Genomic DNA, 20,137 nt, shown 5'->3' with positions numbered 1-20,137 from the left:
AAATTAAGTGGGCCATTTTCCCATTGATATTTGGAGGCAATAAAGACATTTCTTTGGAACAGATTGGGAAACTTATAACCTACTTTCTGGACTCCCCAAAATAAGTCAATGAGAAAATTAGCACTCCTTTCTCCCTTCCAAAATATTCTCATTCAAGAAGATTTGATTAGTCAAAACATGGCTACAGCTTTCAAATTTTTCAACATGATATCAAATCTCAGACTACATTTATTTTTATAAATCAAGGTTCCCAGAAATTGCATGTAAAAATTCTCGTTAATTTTTGAATTCCCCTTAATTTGCATCATTTAAATTTCTATAGAGATTTTCAGGGGCTTCCCTGCTGGTGCAGTGGTTAAGAATCCGCCTGCCAGTGCAGGGGACACGGGTTCAAGCCCCGGTCTGGGAAGATCCCACATGCCGCGGAGCAACGAAGTCTGTGCACCACAACTACTGAAGCCCACGCGCCTAGAGCCCGTGCTCCACAACAAGAGAAGCCACCACAATGAGAAGCCCGCACACCGCAAGGAAGAGTAACCCTCGCTGGCCACAACTAGAGAAAGCCTGCGCACAGCAACGAAGACCAACGCAGCCAAAATAAATAAATAAATAGATAAATAAATAAATAAAATCTATTTAAAAGAAAAAAAACTTCGATGGAGATTTCCTAATTCTTTTATTGTGGAATTTGGTAGAGTTTATGCCTCCCTTGTTCCATTCCCAAAAGACTACAGTAACCAAAAAATAGACTAGGTGTATGTCTTGCAGAAATAAATTACTAAGGTAGAATTATCTGAGAAAATTAACTGGCTAAAATAGAAAAAAAAAATGTACCACCTGATTTCTTGACTACTAGTATTTTTAGTAGCAATAACAGTCAAAATAACATAGTTGATTGGGACTTCCTTGGTGTTTTTCTTGCCACCCTGGTCCTTTGGGCGTATTTGGGAGGATAGGAGAAAGGCAAGAATTTGGGAGGATAGGAGAAAGGCAACTAGATGCATGTTTCCCCCAGGGCTGAAGAGAGGCCTTTTGGGGAGAGTTTGGAGGAGAGAAGTCCCTGAGCACATGAGGTGGGAGAGAAGTGACGTCGGGCAAGTGATGAACTGGGTCCTCAGCGATGTCTTTGGGAAGATGTGGAGAAAAGATGAAGTTGCTTTTCATCGCCTTGATTGGCTGTTGAAAGACACTTCTTGAGCGCTGCATCACTCAGATGTGGACGTCAAAGGGTGATAGGGTTGTATTTATACGCGATGAACACTTGCTTATAAACGTCTATGATTTGACACTTTGTGGAATCAGAAATAGGGCTGCGGCTGCATATTTAGGTGCTGCTGGCATTGCCCTGCCTTGCCGTTGCTCCCTGTCAGTCTGATTGCTACGCAGCCCTAAGGGCCAAGTGATTCTGGACCCATCCCCATCCCACCTGGGAGCTTGTTAGAAACGCACGTCCTCAGGCCCCACCCTGGACTTACTGAATCAGAAGCTCTAGGGGGTGGAATCCATCTATCCTGTTATAATAACCCCCCTGGGACACCTGATGCTCGTTCAAATTTGAGCATCTTGTCTTTTCTAAGGTTTCAGTGGCTGACCCTCTGCCACAGACACCCCCCTCCCCAGCCCCTTTCTCTGAATTCCCCTCTTTAGCCTTGATCTCACCCCTAGTTATTTGACAGGGGTGTGCTTGGCTGGGTCAGAGCTCAGGTTCCGAAACCAGAGTTCCGGGTTCTAGTTTCAGCTCCACCCCTAAGCAGCCTGGAGACCTTATCCAAGTCACATAACTTATTTGTACCTTGGTTTCTTAACCCGGGCATAATAATAATAATGTTGATCTACAATAGTGATTTGAATGATTAAATGACTTATCACATTAAAGAGCCCGAACAGTGCCTGGCACTTAGTAGGTGCTTTAGACATGTTACTAATCATGGTTACCCATCTCCCAGCTTTAAGTGGAGATACCACATCAACTAGGTTGTTTATCATCCAGAAAGTGCCAAGCAGAAGGCAAGACACCGAGCAGGCATCCTCCTGCATCCCCTTGGTTACAGCCATTCGTGGTGCAGATCACGTGCGTTGCACCTGTTCGATGGAAAAGGCGCTCACTCTTTTCTTTAGCTGAGCTCCTCATGTGTGCCAGGCACCAGGCCAGGCCTTGTGCAAACATTACCTCACCTAATCCTCGTCACCAGCCTAGGAGGAAAGGAATGTCCTTACATTACAGAGTGGAGGATGGACTCCCCCAGTGTCAACAGCTGGCAAAAGTTAGAAAGTAGGCGTGTCCGAATTCAGCATCTAGAGGAAAAGGAGATCAACTCTCTGAAAGAGACTTTCTTTTCCTTTCCCGGCAATATCTTTAGAGACTTTTCTAACTATAATGTGATCTACATTTGTCTACAAATCCAAGCAATATGGAAATGTGACATACACAGCAACTGAACATTTTCTCGTTATTCTACCTACAAAGAGTAACTGTTTTTGGTAGTCCTGTAGATGTTAGTTTGATCTTTTTTCAAAAACTATACACACATATATACATTCATTTTTTAACGAAAAAATGAAATCATACTTTGGATTTCTTAAGCTCCTGCCATTTAAACTTAATGTATCGAGACATCTTCCTAAGCAACACATACAAATAGATGTCATGCTTCATAAAGGCCACATGGTAGCTCATTTGTGGATTACTCTGACTTAACCAATTGCCTATCAATGAATAGTTAGCTCCTTTCCAATACTTTACACCTGTAGACAGCTCTACGATAAACATCCTTGCATGTAAGTGTATATCTTTTTGGAAGATTGCTTAATTATTTCCTTCGGATGTACTGCTAGAGATGGGTACTCATCTTATTTAAGGTTTTATTACAGATGTTTCCAAATTTCCCTGAAAAAGTGTTACACCTGCTTTCTACCTGTACCAGCAGTTTAAGAGTCTGTAATTCTGTGAGATAGATGTGGGGCTGTCTCTTCGTCTTTTGAGGCCAGTTTATCAAAAGGATAGATCTCCATGGTTCTCCACGATAAATCTCTTTACGTGTGTTTGCTAAACAGCGTATGGATTTCAAACCAGATCTCTTTGTCCCTCCTGCCTTTGCCCCATCCCGAGACCATTTGCTTTATGCCAGTTGCCAGTATTTCCCAGGCAAAAGCTGAGATTCTTGGCAGCGTTTTCTGTTTGACCCTGTGTTCCTCCATGAGTAAATAGGTTGTTCTGTAATTATAATTCATGACGTTTTCAGGTAATAGACGTCTTGCCCCAGAAGTGTTAACTTCATTAGATACCAACCACAGGATTTTTTTTCTTCCAAATCACCACCCCCTCTCAAAAATAGAAAAAGGAAAAGAAATTACCAAGGCTACAGACAGATCTTTATTTCTAATATGTTGCCTGAGCGCTTGTATTAAGTCATGTTTTCTCTGGCCAGAGCTACCCTGGTATTTTTTTTTTTTTTCTGTCAGTTTAGTCTATAAATGAAGTGAAGTTACTGCTCCTATTAAAATGGAACACTGTGCCCTTGGTTTGCTCTTAACGGGTGGGAAAACCCCATTAAGTGTTTGTGAAATATGTCTTAAATACAGGAATTTTAATCTAGTGGTCTAATAAATCCCTCTCCTCTACTCAAATGAAAGCCTTAGGTTTTCCGGCATCTGTTCAGTTATTTGTTCACCAAAACTTTCTTACACAAACCCGACCCTGAGAACTGTGATTTGGGAACGTTTCTTCCATTTGGGGCATATATTTTTTAAAAGCACATCTTTCAAAGAATCAGGAACGTTGACAGGTGTATTTCACGGTAAGATACTAGTTTAGAAACGTGCCTGGAATTCTTCGTCTTCTAGAGTAAAAGCCATGAAATCTCTATGACTGCCCCAGGCTGTGACAACTCATAATATTATAAGACCTAAGACCTCATAACGTTCCGAGTCCGTTCTTTTGCTGCAAAGTTTGATGGCCATCTCAAAATATATTCTCCTTTTAAAGCATATTTCATGAGAGTTGGAAAGTTTCTCCTCAGCACAAGCTACAAAGAGCGCCAAGCTAGACCTAAATATATTAATTCAGCTCTCCAACATATTTCTGTTGACTGTTTTTTTTTCTTTTCCGTTGGCCAGAGTGTTTATTAGGAAACTCTGGGTATATTTGCTGGAGGTAAATTTCATCTTCGTATTGGGCGCAACAGGGTAAGATGTCATTTATATCTGTGAACAAGGTAAATTCTTTTAGCCCTGACTACTTGATGTTTATTTCCTAAAATCAAAGGCATTTCCCGTATAACCAAATTATAACCATGAATAAATATCAGGAAGTTAACATTGATATACTGTTACCATGTAGTTCTCAGATCCCATTCAGGTTCCACTCAGTGAGTTGTCTGTAGCGAAAGTCCAGTGCAGAATTGCTGGTTACATTTAGTTTTCACGTCTCTTTCATTCTGCTTAATTCTAGAGCAATTCTTTAGTCTTTTCTATACTTTCATGTGTGGCCATTCTAGTTCAGCAGAATGGGGCAAAGTATACTTCAAGGTAAACTATTTCAGTGGGGAACCCACCTATACTGTGACTTTTAACACTGGAAATAGGAAGGGAGTCTGTTCTGGCAACCGTCTGGAATGAGTATTACTCTAAAAGTTCACTTGAATCCGTGGACATGATGTGATTCACTTCCTCTTGCCCAACTGGTAGGTCTCACCACTTATGGATGCAGTTCTCTTTTTTGTCCCCCACTTATTCATTCAAAATATTTGAATGTCTATTAAATGTAAGGAGAAAGAAGCCATATGTGTACTTTCCCACTGAATCTGGACCTCAGAATCCTTCTCAACACAGTGTCCTGGGCAACCTGAACCCATTTCTCTCTGTTGGCACCCTAGAGGAAAATAAATGAGAAAACACAACTTAGGTGGCTGGGATTCCCACACACCATGTGAAACAGGGCTTTGCATGCAGAAAATACTTGTTGAATGGATTTAACTTGGTGTGAAAATAATCTTTCCTTTCAAGGTAGGAGAGGAGAGGAATCAAAGAGGAAAAATAAAACAGAAAACCACATCCTATAATACTTAGTTAAGTATGTGCTTGTTCCCTTTGTTGCTTATCCTGAGGAGGAAAGATGCCTGGAAAATCTGAGTTGCTGAAAGCTGGGATTGTCCCAGATACTATTGTGCACATAAAAGAGGAAGCGGGACTGAGTTCATTAATCGTGACTAAGAAAACCCTTAACGATTTTAGAGAGCATCCCTTCAAGTAAGTATTGCTCTGCCAAAGTTGTCTTTCAGAGGCTGGACATTTCTCCTGAAGATTCTGTCATAATTCAGAGTATTTTTAGAAGTTGATTTTTTGGGAGTGGGGGGTGGGAAAGAGGAGCATATTCTTCAGATTCTTGTTTGGTTTTTTTGGGACCGTTTCTTTCTTGGTGGCTAGATCTGCAAACTTTGAGGGTAGCTTTAACCTGGGGAAAGAGTCGAGTATCACTCAGGGAGAAGCATTAAGAATAAAATGGGTGTGACAGACTCTAGGTCCATCCACCTCACTACAAGTATCTCAATTTCGTTTCTTTTTATGGCTGAGTAATATTCCATTGTATATATGTGCCACATCTTCTTTATCCATTCATCTGTCGATGGACACATGGGTTGCTTCCACGTCCTGGTTATTGTACATAGTGTTGATTGTCCTACAGAGGGAAGTAAGTCAGAAAGAGAAAAACAAATACCATATGCTAACACATATATATGGAATCTAAAAAAAAAAAAAAAAAAAGGTTCTTAAGAACCTAGGAGCAGGACAGGAATAAAGACGCAGATGTAGAGAATGGACTTGAGGACATGGGGAGGGGGAAGGGTAAGCCGGGACGAAGTGAGAGAGTTGTATGGACATATATACACTACCAAATGTAAAATAGCTAGCTAGTGGGAAGCAGCCGCATAGCACAGGGAGATCAGCTCGGTGCTTTGTGACCACCTAGAGGGGTGGGATAGGGAGGGTGGGAGGGAGATGGAAGCGGGAGGAGATACGGGGATATATGTATATGTATAGCTGATTCACTTTGTTATACAGCAGAAACTAACACAACAATGTAAAGCAATTATACTCCATTAAAGACATTAAAGGGGAAAAAAAGAATAAAATGGGTGATTCACTTAGGTACATTCATTCGGGGTCAAAGAACTAGGGTGCAAACATGAATTTTTAAAAAAATGAACGCACAGCATAATTGTAATGCGTTTTGTGCTTTGCTTTGAAATGTCCATTTAGGCATTTCCAAAGGCCATTCCCCAAGAGGAATTCCAAGAGCATGTGGGGTGACGGCTCCGAATTTGTTCTGCGAAAATACCCTCTGGAAGGGGTCTCTCTAGAAAAGCGTTTCCTGTGATGAACTCATTCTGGTGCACTGTCACTTTACCATTGCCTTACATTTCTTCCTCAGCTAGGGCCTGGAAGAGAGGGGCCCCAAAAGTGAGAGAAGAATCGACAACATTTAGAATGGATAAACAGCAAGGTCCTACTGCATAGCCCCGGGAACTGTATTCAATATACTGTGATGAACCATCACGGAAAAGAATATAAAAAAAAGAATGTGTATAACTGAGTCACTTTGCTGTACAGCAGAGATTGGCAAGACATTGAAAATCAACTACAATAAAAAAAAAAGGGTAATTCATGGTAACAAGATAGGGGAGGGGGAAAGGAAGGAAGGAGAGCAAACCTTGGGCCCTGGGGGTATTTGGGGAACCTGCCTTTGGCTACGTCCTGTTGCCTTCTGACTGCTGCAAGGTTGGCGCACTTGTGCTCAGAGCCATCTGACCTGCGGATGGCCGGAAGCCGACTATGACAGAGGCCTGAGATATTGCAGATCGGGTTGGGGAAGGGTCAAAATCATTAGTCACAGGAGATGAGAGGAGGTGGAGGTGGGGAAGTGGGTGCAATGGAAACGGCTCCCGTGCTGGAGCCCAGAAGGCCAATTCCGAAGAATCTAGACCCTTCTTTGCTCAAGTCACTCTTTCCTCCACGTCCTCCTCACCCCTGCCCTCTCCACCACCTGCTCCAAACTCCCGGAGGCCCCTCTCTCTCTGGCCCTACCGATTCCTTCTCCGCTTGAGTTCTATGCTCTCACTGGCCCTGCTTCTTCTTTTCTGGCAGCCTCTGCAAAGGCTGGACACTTACAGGCTGGCCTTTTTCTCTGACTGTGATTGGGTGGGTCGGCCGGGAGGCAAGCCAAGAAGAAACGAGGGACTTTTTGAAAGTCTTTTTATTACCTGTATTGTTGCCCCCAACCTCCCCCTATCACTCAGGCTACTTTGAAATTAATGAAGGCACAGCTCGGAGAATGCAGGCTTTATGTAACAAAACCTCTCCCTCGTTCTGCCCTGCCTCTGAACCCTTGCCTGAAGCGTTTTCGTGAATCTGAGGCTGTGAACAGGGGGTGGATTGACAGCCCTTGATTTGGGAGAAATAGTGGTGGCAGCTGCACCCAAAACGCTCTGGCTTTTTCTGTCCCTCTCCGGGCCACACCCACCTTGGGGGCAGGACTGAGCTTAGATGCTGCCTCCCTGGGAAGCCTTCTTAGAGTCCTGGATTCCCCACGAGTCTCAACTTCCCCTGCACGTTACAACCATCTGGGGAGTTTTAGAGTCTGATGTCCAGGCCACACCCCAGACCAGCTGAACTAGAATCTCTAGAGGGAGGACCCACGCATCAGTCATTTTGAAAACTCCCCAGGTGATTCCCAGGAGTAGGTAAGTTTGAAAACTAACAGTCTGGATCAGGGCTCCTCAAACTCGAATTTACAGGAGAATCTTTGGGGGGATGTAGTTAACATGGAGATTCTGAACGGTAGGTCCGGGGTGGGATCTGAGCTTCTGCGTTTCTCATTTGCTCGCAGGAGGGTGACGACAATGCAGACGGTCCATCGACGACACTTTGAGAAGCAAGGTCCTTGAGCTTGTGTTGTGTATCAGAAATGCCCAGAAGACCTTTCAAATGCAGATTCCTGGGCTCCATCCTCAGAATTCCTGCTTCAGTGGGTCTGGATTGGAGGCCTGAGAATTTGCATGCCTACCAATTTCCCTTTGTTGCTGGTCCAGGGACCATACTTTGAGAACCACTGGCTTAGACTGTTTCAGTAACGCCCCTCTGCTGGCCTCCCGGGCTCCTGTACTGACTCTATTGTAGCGGTTGCTAATTCAGTCAGCCGTTATTTACTGAGGGCACCCATCATGGTCTAGGGCCGGTACTAGGCACGTAGTAGGAAGCAGTGCTATGTAGCCATTTCCAGCAAAAGCTTTAAATATGGAACATGAGTTATGACCTGAGTCTTCTAGCTTTTTAAATGAGGCCAATCATTTCATTCTCTGAGCCTCATTTTCCTGATCTGCAAAATGGGAATCATACTAGCACTTGCCTCTTTGTGGTAAGGATTGAGTAAAGTCATACACGGTAAAACCTAAAAAGAGGGCTTAGTGTAGAATAAGTGCTCATTACTTTGTACCATTTATTATAATTGCTGTTACTGTTGTTAGTAGCACGGATACTTCTTTAAAACCTCTTGTAGTTTTGATTTGCATTTCTCTAATAATTAGTGACATTGAGCATCTTGTCATGTGCCTACTGGCCATCTGTATGTCTTCTTTGGAGAAATGTCTATTTAGGTCCTTTTTTTTTCAGTTGGGTTGTTTGTTCTTTTGTTGTTGAGTTGTATGAACAGCAAGGTCCTACTGTACAGCCCAGGGAACTATATTCAATATCCTGTGATCAACCATCATGGGAAAGAATATAAAAAAAAGAATGTCTCTGTGTGAATAACTGAGTCACTTTGCCGTACAGCAGAGATTGGCACGACATTGTAAATCAACTACACTTCAATTAAAACAAAACCCCCAAAAGCCTCTTGTATATTGCAGTTGCCTGTTTATGCATCTACTTTCCCAAACTTTGAGGTCAGTGTTCACATCTGTGAACTCATTACCCAGCAGATACCTTGCACATAGTAGGAACTCAATGAAAAGGTGTCGAGTGAGTGATGGGAGCCCTATCTGGCCTGAGGCGCTGTGTCACGGCTGGTCATCAGTGGATGTCTCAGCCATCAGCCCTCTCTGGGAATCACTCATGCAGTCAGAAAGAGCCATTGCAACGATCTGAATGTTTGGGTCCCTCCCAGAATTCGTATGTCAAAATACTAACTCCCAAAGGTGATGATATTTGATACACGGCTCTTTGGGTGGATATATCAGAGAGACAGGCAAGCACAACCCACGCTAGCTTCTATAAGTCTCAGTCTAGAAGTGACACCCATCATTTCCATTTATAGGCCATTGGATGGAACTAGTCACAGGCCCCACCTTACTTCCAGGGGATGGAAAGTATCGTCCTCTGTCTGCTCAGGAAGGAGAGGAGAGCCAGGTATGTGCGAGCACCAGAAATCTGCCACGTCTGCTCCACTGCTTAAATCTCCTTATGCCTCTTAATATTTGCTTTTTTTCCCAAACAAAACTGAAGGTCCAATGGTGGAGCCACACATGTATTTTTTTTTTAAATCACAAAATAACTGTATAAATGCACTGTGATAAGTGCTATCAAGGTAAATTTTAGGATGACATGAATGCATATATCAGAGGGTATTGATTTAAAATAGGGTAGGACTTTTGGTCCATTTTGTTCTCTCAAGTATCCAGAAAATACACAGAATATTTATGAATAAATGTAAAAGCGAGTGCTCAAAGTATTTGTTGAATAAATGAATAAATGGTGTATTCTTGAAAACCCCATCGTTCGGTTAAAAAAAAAAAAGAATCTTGACTCTCTACCTAATAGCTGTTCCCCAATTTCTTTCTAGTTAAGAGTACCAGTGAGGGTTCTACCAGAGGGAAAAAAGAATCAATAAATGTATATATTATACACACACATACGCACACACATACATGCACACTTGAGTACTGAGTATGTATCTCAGGTCACACACACATGCACATTTGAGTACTGGGCATGCGTCTCAGGTCCCAAATCTGCAGGGCAGACTGGTAGGCTGGAAACTCAAGGGCCAGAGCCGATGCGTCTTGAGGCAGAATCCCTCCTTCCTCAGAGAAATCTCACTTCTGTTCTTAAGGCCTTTCAACTGATTGGATGAGACCCACCCAGATTATCAAGGATAATCCTCTTTCCTTAAGGCAACTGATTATAGATATTAGCCACATCTACAAAACACCTTCATAGCAACACATAAACTTAGGTGAATAACTGGGTTCTAGAGCTTAGCCAGGTTGACACGTAAAACTAATCATCACACCAACAGAATTCTGATTTTGTTTTCCCTTCCTGCAGGAGCCCCGCCCTTCAGGTCGTGTGAGTCACGCAAACTGGTTCCAGCACGGGCATGTGGGGAGAATGCCAAAGGCAGACCTCTAGCTAATTGTTCCTTTCTCATAACAGGGGACACAGGGAGGAGATGTCCCCTTTTCGGTCTCCACTCATGACATCTTCATGAGTCAGGAGCTCTCACGGGGCCATAAGGAAGTGTGAACAAGACAAACGTGCTGAGAAATGACACCTGGGAGTTTGATAATGTCATTGAACTACTGAACCCCCCGGCCCTGGAGTTCCCCTTCCCCAGTTCCTCCTCTGTGAGATAAAGAATAGCCATTGGGCGCTTCTCATTTGTAGCAGAGGGACCCTCCATTGAGACAAGGACCCAAACCACAAGTGCCTGACTATCTAAAAAGAGTTGGTCACAACTGAATGAAATCTGCCACCTACAGTACTTGACGGAATATAAATACACACACGTGCGCACGAAATCAGACAGGGAAATGGACTTTGCCAGTCAGAAAGAGTCAGATCTTGGAATTTTCCACCTTGGTGTCACAGGGGAGGATTATTAACAAGGAGGTGCTGCTGTCCTTGAACTCAGTTTCATTTCAGTGTCCTGACTCCACAGTTCATGGAAGAAGCAATGTCCGATTAAGTCACCTTAATCAGATCTTTACATCCCAATGATGCAAAGTAAATCAATGAATGAGCTGTGTCCTGGGCCTGACACTGTCATTAACCAGCTGAGCGATCTGGTAAACATCCTCCCCTTGCTAGACCTCAGTTTATCCATCCACTCAATGTGTGATTTGGCCTGTATCAGTGATTCCCAAATTCTTTTTAAGTTGACCCTCCTTTGCAAATAAAATCTTAACCTCTAGCCCCTCCTGGATACAGCAAATAAAATCAGAGTGGTCCAACTGACCTGTGAGTAGAAGAACTAATACTCTCTCCACATGGAGTGGATCTCCATGGGATTCATTTTGAAAGTCCAAGGCTCCATTCAATACTATTATTTTAAATCGAAAGAGTTTTCATTATTTTTATTCAAAAAATATCTATTGAACACATACTATATACCAAACACTGTTCTAGATGCTAGTACTAGGGCAATAAACACGCACACATTCTAGAGGAGGATGCAGAGTGTAAACAATTGGATAACATATCAGACGATGGTAAATGCTAACAAGAAAAATAAAAATAAAGGAGTAGATCTATTTTCAGGTTTTTGAGAAACTGCCACACTGTCTTCCCCAGTGGCTGCACCAAGTTTCATTTCCACCAACCGTGTCCAAGGGTCTCCCTTTTCTCCGCATCCTCACCAATGCTTGTTATCTGTGTTCTTTTTGATGTTAGCCATTCTGACAAGTGTAAGGTGATATCTCACTGTGGTTTTTAAAAAATGTATTTTTTCTATTCTTTTTCAAATTCTTTTCCCGTATGACCCAGAAGTTCCACTCCTGGGTATATAACGGAAAATAAAACGCTAATTCAAAAAGATATGTGCACCCCAGTGTTCGTAACAGCATTATTTACAATTGCCAAGATATGGAAGCAACCTAAGTGCCCATCGACGGATGAATGGATAAAGAACATGTATTATACACACACACACACACACACACACACACACACACACACACACACATACTGGAATACTGCTCAGCCATAAAAAAGAACAAAATTTTGCCATTGGCAGCATCATGGATGGACTTGGAGGGCATTATGCTAAGTGAAATAAGTCAGACAGAGAAAGACAAATACTGTATGATATCACTTATATATGGAATCTAAAAATCTACAAGATGTGACTTCCCTGGTGGTCCAGTGGGTAAGATTCTGAACTCCTAATGCAGGGGACCCGGGTTTGATCCCTCGTTGGGGAAGTAGATCCCGCATGCGTGCCGCAACTAAGAGTTCGCATGCTGCAACTAAGAAGCCCGCATGCCACAACTAAGAAGCCCACATACTGCAACTAAGAAGCCCACATGCTGCAACTAAGAAGCCTGCATGCTACAACTAAGAGGCCACATGCCACAAGTAAGAAGTCTACATGCCGCAACTAAGACCCAGCACAGCCAAAAAACCAAAAAACAAAATAAAACCAAATCTACAAGCTAGTGAATATAACGTAAAAGAAGCAGACTCACAGAGTCTGAGAACAAATTACAGAGAACAAATTAGTGGTTACCAGTGGGGAGGAGGGAGGAGCAATATAGGGATGGGGGAGTGGAAGGTACAAACTATTGGGTGTAAGATAGGCTCAAGGATGTACTGTATATACAAGGCGGGGCATATAGCCAATATTTTGTAATAACGGTAAATGGAAAGTAACCTTTAACTATTGAACAAATTTTAAAAAATAAATATATAAACAAACAAAAAAAGAAGTAGGATGGGCTAAAGTGGGCACGGAGTTGCTACTTATAAAGGATGCTAGAGGGAGGCTCCATCTCCTTGATGAAGGAATCTTACCAAAGAAAGCCAGGGTGCTACCCATGGGGGTATCTGGAAGAAGAATTATAGACTGTCCTTGAAGGAGAGAGAGGTGGTATCTTGTCTTATTGATCTGGGACTCAGATATGTCTGGGAGTGTCTGATAAAGTGATAGGACCCAAGCCCACAGGAGTGATTTTGCATGTCTTAATCTGCATGAGAGAAAGGGAAATGTGAGGAGGAAGTGAAACATCTCAGAGAGGAAGAAAAGGGAAAGAATGGCAAAAATGACAGAAAACCTATTTCCCAGAATAGAGAATCTTGGAATCTATTTCTGTATCCTTGGGGCAGAGGGAGTAGAGGCAAAAGCTGCAGGAACTGCTGTCACTAGGTTTTGTGGTCTGCTAGGCACAAAGAGTTCTGATTTAGGTCCTAGGTGACACCATGTAGAGGTGAAGAGTATTCCCCTTATTTTTTTCTGGAACTCAACATGGATCTGACTTGAGGGAGATAATAGAGGGCAAAGGTACCCATGTTAACACTACCGAGGTATCAGCTGTGGAAGCTCCGGGAGGTTAGGTTAGCTCTTGGCGTTAGCATCAGTGCTGTCTCAATAGTGAGGCATTAGTAGTGTATCAATCAGTTTAGGTTAAGTTGTGCTGCAGTGAGAAATACCCCCAATCCCAGTGCTTGACAACAATGAAGATTTATTTCTTGCTCATGTTATATGTCCATGGAATAAACAATATCTTGGGCCTTGATGACCTTACAGTAGAGGGGGAAGAAAAAAGAATATGGTAAAACCACTCAATGGCTCTTAAAAGATCTTAGAGCTGGTGCTTGGAAGTGGTATATGCCACTTCTGTCTATATGCCACTGGCCAAAGTAAGTCACTTGACTGACTCTGACATCACTGGAACAGGAACGCATAATTCTCCCATAGAGTGAGATCTTAAATGAAGGATAGCAAACAGTATGAAAAATAATTCAATACCAAAATCAGTAAGGGAGCTTAGATTTGGAAGAACACAAGAAGACTCTGTAAATAAAGGCAAGACATCCCTAGAGAGTCTCAGAAATAATAAGAGCAGTTAACAGAAGATTTAATGTCTGGGGACATAAGCTAATGAAATTAAACTTACTTCTCTGAATATGACCTCAATCCTATCCCCCACTGCAGAGTCCTGGGAAAACTCAGGTCACACATAACCTTATGGGGTGATCTTTTGGGGAATGCTGTTTTTGGATGTAGCAAGAACAAAAACGCTTTGCTACTAAGGACCAGTAAACTTTCAACTCAACTCTGAAATCCTGGCACTATGGTGACTTAGTAGACAGCCAGTGAACTAACTAGAATGCTCTGGTAACCAGAATGTTATCATTAGACTAAAGCCTTAGATGATCCAGCTATACTCAGTAGCCATTCTGGTTTCTATTGCTGTATAACAAACTACCCAAATCCATGTGGTATAAAATAGCCATTTTATTATTCTAGAGGTTAGGGTTTCAGAAAGGGCAATATGAGAATTAGTTGTGTCTATTTCAGGATGCCTGAGTTTCAGCAGGAAAGACTCAAAAGCTAAGGGTGACTTGACAGCTGGGCACTGGAAGACTCTAACAGCACGTTCGTTCACATGTCTGGTGGTTGGTGCTCTGGGATCTCTGCTGGACTGTTGACCAGAACACACGCACATGGCTTCTCTATGCAGTCTTCCTTTGTGGGAAGAGAGTACAGGCTTCCTCATAGCATAGCAATTGAGTTCTAGGAGGCTGGATTCTCAGCTGGGAAACCAACATGTGACTTTGCCACGAAGCTGATTGGGCTTCCTCACAGCATGGCAGCTGGGATCCAAAGGTGAGTGTCCCAAGAAAAGCAGGCAGAAGCTGCGTTGCCTTTTGTGACCTATTCTTGGAAGTCATGATGCTACTTTCACTACCGTCATAAGCCTACCCAGATTCAAACAGAGGGATCACACGGCCTCCTTTCAATGAGAAAGGTCAAAGTCATATTTTAAGAATAAATGATGAGACTGGAGATGGTATTGCAGCTAGTTTTCAAAAATACAGTCTGCCATAATATCTACCACATGTTGGGATGTCTGGGAGATCTACGATTACCCTCAATGATCATCTCTGTTCAGTGAGGTAAGTATATTTTACTTATTCCTATATCCTAAATATGATTACCACGCTCAGTGCCTTTCTCATAATTTTAGAATCACTGTTTCTCTGAGATTAAGGGTCTGGAACTTGGTTGCTATCATAGATCTCTGGGACGATTGATGGATATTTTAAGAATAACAGGTATCTTTCTAGAAGTGGGGAATCTGCCCAACTGGCATGGAGATCGGTTAGACCAGCAGTGGGAATACAGTTCTGATGTCCTGTTAGCTATGCCCACTTATTTTGGAGAAATATCCTCCCTGCATATTTTGGAGAAATTTTGGGGATACAGGGAAATATCTCTATGGTGCTTTGATAGCTCTAAGGAGGGAGACTCACTGCTTTCCCCCATTTTAGGAACCTCTGCAACTCTGAGGGCCAGAAAATTTCCCCTTAAGTCTAACCTCTGTCTTTTTTGCTTTATTGTCAATCCACTGAATCCAAGCTTATTCAAGTTCTCCACGAGATCTCTTTCCCTACTGTGGTGACCATAAAAACTCATGTTGCAAATGATGCAGCTAACTGACAGATATCAGTGCTGCCATCAGCCTGGGTCCTGGAGTGAGTACGTGGGGCAGAGCTCCTTGACAGCCTGCACTGGGCATACAACTTGAGTAAGAAATCAACCTTTATTATATTGAGTCACCGAGATTCCAGGGAAATTGACCTCAGCGTAGCCTCGCTTCGTCTGACTAATACGTCTCTGAACACACCAGGCCAACCTGATTCTCTCCTGAGGATCTGTGTTAAAGCTGGTGTTCTTCCTTAATTACTTCCCCCCTCTGGCAATCCAAATCCTGCCCATCTCCCACAACCCATTTAACCTGAAACACCTTCACTGGTAGCTCTAGCCAACAATAATGTTTTCCCGTCATTCATTCATTTCACAAATAATTCTTGAGTATTTATGACGTGCCAAGTGGATTCAGTAACAATTAATGCACCTAAGTACTAAGTAGACAAAGTACCTGTTTCCCGGTTTCAGCATCTCCCTAGGTCCTTTGAGTCTCTGATTATCTTCTTTTTTCTCAACCTGCTTATATGATCTCCTGTTGTTACAGTTTTAAATGTATTTGGCTGACCCGAGAGGATGCTCTTGTGCTTAAATAACCTTTCTATCCCTTCCCTTCCTTCTCTCTTCCCTTCCCGTCTGTGAGTTCGTTGCCTTGGGCTGTCAAATAAACACATGGCTAGGAAGGTCACGCCAACCTGTAGGAACTTCCTCCCTGTCAAGAAGCTGGTTCCTGCATCACTGGACATAATCATCGTGGAATGTGAATGCACATGCTTTGCTCTGTGCTCCAGCTCCCACGATGCTTGGACCTGGACTCAGTCAGCTGCTTGATTTTCAGAAGTGAGGTTGACCCCTTGGGGCAGAGGAAAGCTTGTTTTGACATAGTCATGCCCACGTGGAAGCTGTGTATGTGCCAGTATACACAGGACCAAAGGGTTGAGGCAGCTGGATGGATTTTGGTTCCACCGGGAAAGGCACTGCAGGTGTGGGGAAGCATAGCCTTTGCTTGCCTCGATGCTCTGCTCTAGAGGTAAAGGAACCTGGAATTTCTGAGCTGAGAGGCAAACCGCGGTATTCAGAGCCCAGATTGGGAAAATGAGCTGCCTACGATAACACGGCAAGTAGGGATCAGAGCTAGAACCAGAAGCTGGGATTCATGGCTTCTAATGCAACATTCTTCCTCTGATACCACACTCTGGCTGCACTTTTCAGGACAAGTAGTTTTCCTCAGGTTCTTTTATGAGGCAAAATTATCTAAATAATAATATTATTAATAATAATAAAATAAGCATTTGCTATCTTATCAACACTTTATGTCAAGGTATAGAGAGGAGGGACTATACGTATACTAAGAATGTATCCTCACATGAGTAAGATATTATTATTATCCCCATAATACAGATGAGGAAATTGAGGCTCAGAGAGGTGACGTAGCTGGCCCAGGACAACTTAGCTAGAAAGTGGCAGACCCACAATTTAAATCCAAGTCCAAGGACTCTCAGGCTGACCTTCTCAACTGCTGATCTAGTGACTCTTAGGACTTGGGACTCTTGTGTGTTTACAGTCCATTTAGAGCTTTGAACTTCTTGCCTGAGCCCAGGGTGACTCATGGATAAGACTCAGTTTCCTTACCTCTGGGGAATAACAGGACTAGGTTTTTTCTTTTTTTTTAAGATGTTGGGGGTAGGAGTTTATTAATTAATTAATTTATTTTTGCTGTGTTGGGTCTTCATTTCTGTGCGAGGGCTTTCTCTAGTTGTGGCAAGCAGGGGCCACTCTTCATCGCGGTGCGCGGGCCTCTCACTATCGCGGCCTCTCTTGTTGCGGAGCACAGGCTCCAGACGCGCAGGCTCAGTAGTTGTGGCTCATGGGCCTAGTTGCTCCGTGGCATGTGGGATCCTCCCAGATCAGGGCTCGAACCCGTGTCCCCTGCCTTAGCAGGCAGGTTCTCAACCACTGCACCACCAGGGAAGCCCAAACAGGACTAGTTTTACCTTCCAAATGGAAACAAGGAGCTGGAGTATCCTAGGGCAGGAACTGAGTAGGCATTCAAGAAATGTTTGTAGCATGTATGAGGTCAGTTGAGCCCAGCTTGGGAAGTTCTTTTCAGTCCTTTCTGCTTAAACATGAACTCTTTCTTGAATTTTCCCAGTCCTAACAGCTTTTTGAATATCAGAAAATATGGAAAAGCATTCCTCATGGTAAAGAGAAAGGAAGTCTGGTGAGGAACCAGCTTAAGGCAAAGAAGTTATCCATTCAGTATCATTCATTGATCATTGAAGATGTGCCAAGTTCTGCATCAAATGTCAGGGATAATTTAGTGAACTGGCCTTTGTTTACTTCTTCAAGCTCATCTCTTGCTGGAACAATCACTTCTATCATCTCTAGCCACTCTAGCTGCCTTGATTTTCCCTAAACATGGCAAGGTCACTCCTGCCTCAGGGTCTTTCCGCATGTCTGATATGATTTGCCCTGAGGTCCTTTTTTTAAAAAATTTATTTATTTTATTTTATTTATTTTTGGCTGCGCTGGGTCTTCGTGGCTGTGCGCGGTCTTTCTCTAGTTGCAGAGAGCAGGGGCTACTCTTCGTTGGGGTGCACGGGCTTCTCATTGCTGTGGCTTCTCTTGTTGTGGAGCACGGGCTCTAGGCACTTGGGTTTCAGTAGCTGTGGCACGTGGGCTCAGTAGTTGTGGCTCACGGGCTTAGCTGCTCCACGGCATGTGGGATCTTCCCGGACCAGGGCTCAAACCCTTGTCCTCTGCATTGGCAGGCGGATTCTTAACCACTTCTCCACCAGGGAAGCCTCTGCCCTGAGATCCTTAAGTGCGAACAATTTCCTATGTTCAGATCTCAACGTGTCCTCCTTAGAGGGCCCTTCCTTAGCACTCGATTTAATTGCTTTTCCTCCCTCTGTTACTCCCTATGGTGTCTCACTGAGGTCTTTACTCTGGAGTCCTTACTGCTATCTGAAATCATCTAGTTCGCATTTCCCTTCTTCCTTGTCTGTCTGCCTCGACTAAAATTGAAGTTTCATGCAAGCAGGGATCTTCTCTGTCTTGTTCCCTGCTGTGTCCCCAGAATCAGAAATGGTGCATAGACTAGATTAGTAGGTCCCTGATGAATCCTAATTGGGCAAGTGAATGAAAGACAGTGATTAAGAGAAGGGGGTGGGGTTCAGATCCTGGCTCCTACAGTCACTAGCTGTTAAGAGTTTTGCAAGTTAACCTCCTCGAGCCTTACTGTCCATAACTGTTAAATTGGCACAATAATATTTATAAACACTAAAAGAATTGCATGAGGTAATGTAGGCAATCTTACTTGGCGTGCAGTGAGCGCTTGAAAATGGGAAAACCATTACTACACTTATCTCCATCAACATCAACATCATCGTCACCATCACTGTTGCTTGGAGTGGAGAGAGGACCAGAGAAGATAAAGTTCGAGGCTGGAAGCTTACTTATGATGCTATTATAATTATCCACTCAATATCTCCCATTACTGAGCTCTTTCTACCTGCCAGACCCTGTGCTAAGTGCTTGATGTGCAATATCTCAGGTAACATCACTCTGAGACTTATGTGTACATCAGACAAAAGTGAAAGCCAGCAGAATTCAAAACATTTTCTCCTGCTTCTGTCGCTACTTTGAGCCTTATTCTGATATCCCTACCTTGTGGGGCATTTGCCCAAATCAGAGAAGATTCTGCACCACGGAAACTTGGGTGATAGGCCACTGTGAGTTTCATGGCCTGTGTCCCAAAGGAGTAGTGCCAGACACCATCCTTCTATGGGATCATAGTTTTATCACCTTTAACACTAGGGTTGGTGGAGGAAAAGCTCACAGATGCGTCGTGAGGCCAGGAACAGCTATGCCCAATAGCATCACACACGAACGGGCTTCAGACCCATATTCTTTTCTCAGCTGCACCAGAATTGCTCTTTGACCAAAGTGGCATTGCTTTAGGGAAGCATTACTCTGCCATATGTCAGCCTCAACAGATGTGCCAGGTCCAGGATGGACTTATCGCTGCTATGATGTTGTGTAAAAACCTCAGACCCAGCCACAATTTCCCATGTTCCTTCCAAGGACTTCTGAGAGGCAGACAGATGCCTTCATCAGCTATAATCTGAAGGAAAAGCAAATCCCTTCCTGCGGGTAGGACTGAGCTTGGGTCTGCGAAGAAACCTCACTCACGAGTCCAGCGAAGCTTCCTTGTCTTCTGGTTCTAGGCAGATCTTGCCAATCATCCAGACGGTCCCCTGGATCACTTTGAGGTCATCTCCATTAAGCTCTCCCATGTCCTTCTGAAGCTTTTATGGGATGAGAGACTCAACCAGCTTTTTTAAAACTCGTGAGTGGTTTATTATTTGGAAACCTTAACCCCCATTGATGTTCTTTTGAAGGAAGCTTACAGGGCTAGGCTGGAGGTCTGAAAGTAGAAAGTTCCTCTACACACTTAAAGCAATGGTGACATGGACAATTACCCTCCATAAATATAGTACTTGCACAATATGAAGACCTTTGAGATCATCTGCTGTAGGAATGATAGAGAAGGTTCTCCTCAAAGTCTATCTTGGATCGATTGGTGGTGGCCCCCTGAAACTTTGAGTTGAAATGGATTCTGAGACTGTATCTGGGATACGCAGGAAAGAATAAAAGGATCAATTAGTGATGTCTGTGATGGGTAGGACAGTCGAGAGTTATATGACCTGTATG

At 43.3% G+C, this 20,137-nt stretch overlaps 1 long non-coding RNA gene across 1 annotated transcript in view; it reads left to right on the top strand.

Moving 5' to 3' along the window:
• LOC138842953 (uncharacterized) overlaps positions 1 to 7,933 on the top strand; it is a 78,147-nt gene extending 70,214 nt beyond the window's left edge. Inside the window, exon 3 of the long non-coding RNA XR_011377983.1 lies at positions 7,886 to 7,933. This is a non-coding gene — a long non-coding RNA (uncharacterized lncRNA). The remainder of the gene's footprint in view (positions 1 to 7,885) is intronic.
• Positions 7,934 to 20,137: the final 12,204 nt, after the last annotated feature.

The sequence above is a fragment of the Globicephala melas genome, chromosome 13 (genome assembly GCF_963455315.2).
Source record: "Globicephala melas chromosome 13, mGloMel1.2, whole genome shotgun sequence".
Classification (NCBI taxonomy): Eukaryota; Metazoa; Chordata; class Mammalia; order Artiodactyla; family Delphinidae; genus Globicephala; species Globicephala melas.
This window is presented reverse-complemented; position numbering and strand designations above follow the sequence as displayed.